Here is a 6,000-nt window from a genome sequence, read left to right on the forward strand (position 1 = left end):
TCTCGCCCTCTGTTTCAGCCCCACTGTTTCTCGCCCTCTGTATCAGCCCCTCTGTTTCTCACCCTCTGTTTCATCCCCTCTGTTTCAGCCACTCTGTTTCAGCCCCACTGTTTCTCGCCCTCTGTTTCAGCCCCTCTGTTTTTCGCCCTCTGTTTCAGCCCCTCTGTTTCTCGCCCTCTGTTTCAGCCCCTCTTTTCAGCCCCTCTGTTTCAGCCCCTCTGTTTCAGCCCCTCTGTTTCTCGCCCTCTGTTTCAGCCCCTCTGTTTCTCGCCCTCTGTTTCAGCCCCTCTGTTTCAGCCCCTCTGTTTCTCGCCCTCTGTTTCAGCCCCTCTGTTTCAGCCCCTCTGTTTCAGCCCCTCTGTTTCTCGCCCTCTGTTTTAGCCCCTCTGTTTCTCGCCCTCTGTTTCAGCCCCTCTTTTTCTCGCCCTCTGTTTCAGCCCCTCTGTTTCAGCCCCTTTGTTTCAGCCCCTCTGTTTCAGCCCCTCTGTTTCTCGCCCTCTGTTTCATCCCCACTGTTTCTCGCCCTCTGTATCAGCCCCTCTGTTTCTCGCCCTCTGTTTCATCCCCTCTGTTTCAGCCACTCTGTTTCAGCCCCACTGTTTCTCGCCCTCTGTTTCAGCCCCTCTGTTTCTCGCCCTCTGTTTCAGCCCCTCTGTTTCTCGCCCTCTGTTTCAGCCCCTCTGTTTCTCGCCCGCTGTTTTAGCCCCTCTGATTCAGTCCCTCTGATTCAGCCCCTCTGTTTCAGCCAATCTGTTTCAGTCCCTCTGTTTCTCGCCCTATGTTTCTCGCCCTCTGTTTTTCGCTCTCTGTTTCAGGCCCTCCGTTTCTCGCCCTCTATTTCTGCCACTCTGTTTCTCGCCCTCTGTTTCAGCCCCTCTTTTTCTCGCCCTCTGTTTCAGCACCTCTGTTTCAGCCCCTTTGTTTCAGCCCCTCTGTTTCAGCCCCTCTGTTTCTCGCCCTCTGTTTCAGCCCCACTGTTTCTCGCCCTCTGTATCAGCCCCTCTGTTTCTCACCCTCTGTTTCATCCCCTCTGTTTCAGCCCCTCTGTTTCAGCCCCTCTGTTTTTCGCCCTCTGTTTCAGCCCCTCTGTTTCTCGCCCTCTGTTTCAGCCCCTCTTTTCAGCCCCTCTGTTTCAGCCCCTCTGTTTCAGCCCCTATGTTTCAGCCCCTCTGTTTCAGCCCCACTGTTTCTCGCCCTCTGTTTCAGCCCCTGTATTTCACGCCCTCTGTTTCAGCCCCTCTGTTTCAGCCCCTCTGTTTCAGCCCCTCTGTTTCTCGCCCTCTGTTTCAGCCCCTGTGTTTCTTGCCCTCTGTTTCTCGCCCTCTGTTTCAGCCCCTCTGTTTCAGCCCCTCTGTTTCAGCCCCTCTGTTTCTCGCCCTCTGTTTCAGCCCCTCTGTTTCTCGCCCGCTGTTTTAGCCCCTCTGATTCAGTCCCTCTGATTCAGCCCCTCTGTTTCAGCCAATCTGTTTCAGTCCCTCTGTTTCTCGCCCTATGTTTCTCGCCCTCTGTTTTTCGCCCCCTGTTTCAGGCCCTCTGTTTCTCGCCCTCTATTTCTGCCACTCTGTTTCAGCCCCTCTGTTTCTCGCCCTCTGTTTCAGCCCCTCTGTTTCTCGCCCTCTGTTTCAGCCCCTCTGTTTCAGCCCCTCTGTTTCTCGCCCTCTGTTTCAGCCCCTCTGTTTCAGCCCCTCTGTTTCAGCCCCTCTGTTTCTCGCCCTCTGTTTTAGCCCCTCTGTTTCTCGCCCTCTGTTTCAGCCCCTCTTTTTCTCGCCCTCTGTTTCAGCCCCTCTGTTTCAGCCCCTTTGTTTCAGCCCCTCTGTTTCAGCCCCTCTGTTTCTCGCCCTCTGTTTCATCCCCACTGTTTCTCGCCCTCTGTATCAGCCCCTCTGTTTCTCGCCCTCTGTTTCATCCCCTCTGTTTCAGCCACTCTGTTTCAGCCCCACTGTTTCTCGCCCTCTGTTTCAGCCCCTCTGTTTCTCGCCCGCTGTTTCAGCCCCTCTGTTTCTCGCCCTCTGTTTCAGCCCCTCTGTTACAGCCCCTCTGTTTCTCGCCCTCTGTTTCTCGCCCTCTGATTTAGCCCCTCTGTTTCAGCCAATCTGTTTCAGTCCCTCTGTTTCTCGCCCTATGTTTCTCGCCCTCTGTTTTTCGCCCTCTGTTTCAGGCCCTCCGTTTCTCGCCCTGTATTTCTGCCACTCTGTTTCAGCCCCTCTGTTTCTCGCCCTCTGTTTCAGCCCCTCTGTTTCTCGCCCTCTGTTTCAGCCCCTCTGTTTCAGCCCCTCTGTTTCTCGCCCTCTGTTTCAGCCCCTCTGTTTCAGCCCCTCTGTTTCAGCCCCTCTGTTTCTCGCCCTCTGTTTCAGCCCCTCTGTTTCTCGCCCTCTGTTTCAGCCCCTCTTTTTCTCGCCCTCTGTTTCAGCACCTCTGTTTCAGCCCCTTTGTTTCAGCCCCTCTGTTTCAGCCCCTCTGTTTCTCGCCCTCTGTTTCAGCCCCACTGTTTCTCGCCCTCTGTATCAGCCCCTCTGTTTCTCGCCCTCTGTTTCATCCCCTCTGTTTAAGCCACTCTGTTTCAGCCCCACTGTTTCTCGCCCTCTGTTTCAGCCCCTCTGTTTCTCGCCCTCTGTTTCAGCCCCTCTGTTTCTCGCCCTCTGTTTCAGCCACTCTTTTCAGCCCCTATGTTTCAGCCCCTCTGTTTCAGCCCCTATGTTTCAGCCCCTCTGTTTCAGCCCCACTGTTTCTCGCCCTCTGTTTCAGCCCCTGTATTTCACGCCCTCTGTTTCAGCCCCTCTGTTTCAGCCCCTCTGTTTCAGCCCCTCTGTTTCTCGCCCTCTGTTTCAGCCCCTCTGTTTCTTGCCCTCTGTTTCTCGCCCTCTGTTTCAGCCCCTCTGTTTCAGCCCCTCTGTTTCTCGCCCTCTGTTTCAGCCCCTCTGTTTCTCGCCCGCTGTTTTAGCCCCTCTGATTCAGTCCCACTGATTCAGCCCCTCTGTTTCAGCCAATCTGTTTCAGTCCCTCTGTTTCTCGCCCTATTTTTCTCGCCCTCTGTTTTTCGCCCTCTGTTTCAGGCCCTCTGTTTCTCGCCATCTATTTCTGCCACTCTGTTTCAGCCCCTCTGTTTCTCGCCCCCTGTTTCTGCCCCTCTGTTTCTCGCCCTCTGTTTCAGCCCCTCTGTTTCTCGCCCTCTGTTTCAGCCCCTCTGTTTCTCGCCCTCTGTTTCAGCCCCTCTTTTTCTCGCCCTCTGTTTCAGCACCTCTGTTTCAGCCCCTTTGTTTCAGCCCCTCTGTTTCAGCCCCTCTGTTTCTCGCCCTCTGTTTCAGCCCCACTGTTTCTCGCCCTCTGTATCAGCCCCTCTGTTTCTCGCCCTCTGTTTCATCCCCTCTGTTTAAGCCACTCTGTTTCAGCCCCACTGTTTCTCGCCCTCTGTTTCAGCCCCTCTGTTTCTCGCCCTCTGTTTCAGCCCCTCTGTTTCTCGCCCTCTGTTTCAGCCACTCTTTTCAGCCCCTCTGTTTCAGCCCCTCTGTTTCAGCCCCTATGTTTCAGCCCCTCTGTTTCAGCCCCACTGTTTCTCGCCCTCTGTTTCAGCCCCTGTATTTCACGCCCTCTGTTTCAGCCCCTCTGTTTCAGCCCCTCTGTTTCAGCCCCTCTGTTTCTCGCCCTCTGTTTCAGCCCCTCTGTTTCTTGCCCTCTGTTTCTCGCCCTCTGTTTCAGCCCCTCTGTTTCAGCCCCTCTGTTTCTCGCCCTCTGTTTCAGCCCCTCTGTTTCTCGCCCGCTGTTTTAGCCCCTCTGATTCAGTCCCACTGATTCAGCCCCTCTGTTTCAGCCAATCTGTTTCAGTCCCTCTGTTTCTCGCCCTATTTTTCTCGCCCTCTGTTTTTCGCCCTCTGTTTCAGGCCCTCTGTTTCTCGCCATCTATTTCTGCCACTCTGTTTCAGCCCCTCTGTTTCTCGCCCCCTGTTTCTGCCCCTCTGTTTCTCGCCCTCTGTTTCAGCCCCTCTGTTTCAGCCCCTCTGTTTCTCGCCCTCTGTTTCAGCCCCTCTGTTTCAGCCCCTCTGTTTCAGCCCCTCTGTTTCTCGCCCTCTGTTTCAGCCCCTCTGTTTCTCGCCCTCTGTTTCAGCCCCTCTTTTTCTCGCCCTCTGTTTCAGAACCTCTGTTTCAGACCCTTTGTTTCAGCCCCTCTGTTTCAGCCCCTCTGTTTCTCGCCCTCTGTTTCATCCCCACTGTTTCTCGCTCTCTGTATCAGCCCCTCTGGTTCTCGCCCTCTGTTTCATCCCCTCTGTTTCAGCCACTCTGTTTCAGCCCCACTGTTTCTCGCCCTCTGTTTCAGCCCCTCTGTTTCTCGCCCTCTGTTTCAGCCCCTCTATTTCTCGCCCTCTGTTTCAGCCCCTCTTTTCAGCCCCTCTGTTTCAGCCCCTCTGTTACAGCCCCTCTGTTTCAGCCCCTCTGTTTCTCGCCCTCTGTTTCAGCCCCTCTGTTTCTCGCCCGCTGTTTTAGCCCCTCTGATTCAGTCCCTCTGATTCAGCCCCTCTGTTTCAGCCAATCTGTTTCAGTCCCTCTGTTTCTCGCCCTATGTTTCTCGCCCTCTGTTTTTCGCTCTCTGTTTCAGGCCCTCCGTTTCTCGCCCTCTATTTCTGCCACTCTGTTTCAGCCCCTCTGTTTCTCGCCCTCTGTTTCAGACCCTCTGTTTCTCGCCCTCTGTTTCAGCCCCTCTGTTTCAGCCCCCCTGTTTCTCGCCCTCTGTTTCAGCCCCTCTGTTTCAGCCCCTCTGTTTCAGCCCCTCTGTTTCTCGCCCTCTGTTTCAGCCCCTCTGTTTCTCGCCCTCTGTTTCAGCCCCTCTTTTTCTCGCCCTCTGTTTCAGCACCTCTGTTTCAGCCCCTTTGTTTCAGCCCCTCTGTTTCAGCCCCTCTGTTTCTCGCCCTCTGTTTCAGCCCCACTGTTTCTCGCCCTCTGTATCAGCCCCTCTGTTTCTCACCCTCTGTTTCATCCCCTCTGTTTCAGCCACTCTGTTTCAGCCCCACTGTTTCTCGCCCTCTGTTTCAGCCCCTCTGTTTTTCGCCCTCTGTTTCAGCCCCTCTGTTTCTCGCCCTCTGTTTCAGCCCCTCTTTTCAGCCCCTCTGTTTCAGCCCCTCTGTTTCAGCCCCTATGTTTCAGCCCCTCTGTTTCAGCCCCACTGTTTCTCGCCCTCTGTTTCAGCCCCTGTATTTCACGCCCTCTGTTTCAGCCCCTCTGTTTCAGCCCCTCTGTTTCAGCCCCTCTGTTTCTCGCCCTCTGTTTCAGCCCCTCTGTTTCTTGCCCTCTGTTTCTCGCCCTCTGTTTCAGCCCCTCTGTTTCAGCCCCTCTGTTTCTCGCCCTCTGTTTCAGCCCCTCTGTTTCTCGCCCGCTGTTTTAGCCCCTCTGATTCAGTCCCTCTGATTCAGCCCCTCTGTTTCAGCCAATCTGTTTCAGTCCCTCTGTTTCTCGCCCTATGTTTCTCGCCCTCTGTTTTTCGCCCCCTGTTTCAGGCCCTCTGTTTCTCGCCCTCTATTTCTGCCACTCTGTTTCAGCCCCTCTGTTTCTCGCCCTCTGTTTCAGCCCCTCTGTTTCTCGCCCTCTGTTTCAGCCCCTCTGTTTCAGCCCCTCTGTTTCTCGCCCTCTGTTTCAGCCCCTCTGTTTCAGCCCCTCTGTTTCAGCCCCTCTGTTTCTCGCCCTCTGTTTTAGCCCCTCTGTTTCTCGCCCTCTGTTTCAGCCCCTCTTTTTCTCGCCCTCTGTTTCAGCCCCTCTGTTTCAGCCCCTTTGTTTCAGCCCCTCTGTTTCAGCCCCTCTGTTTCTCGCCCTCTGTTTCATCCCCACTGTTTCTCGCCCTCTGTATCAGCCCCTCTGTTTCTCGCCCTCTGTTTCATCCCCTCTGTTTCAGCCACTCTGTTTCAGCCCCACTGTTTCTCGCCCTCTGTTTCAGCCCCTCTGTTTCTCGCCCTCTGTTTCAGCCCCTCTGTTTCTCGCCCTCTGTTTCAGCCCCTCTGTTATAGCCCCTCTGTT

The sequence above is a fragment of the Chiloscyllium punctatum genome, chromosome 10, assembly GCF_047496795.1.
Source record: "Chiloscyllium punctatum isolate Juve2018m chromosome 10, sChiPun1.3, whole genome shotgun sequence".
Classification (NCBI taxonomy): Eukaryota; Metazoa; Chordata; class Chondrichthyes; order Orectolobiformes; family Hemiscylliidae; genus Chiloscyllium; species Chiloscyllium punctatum.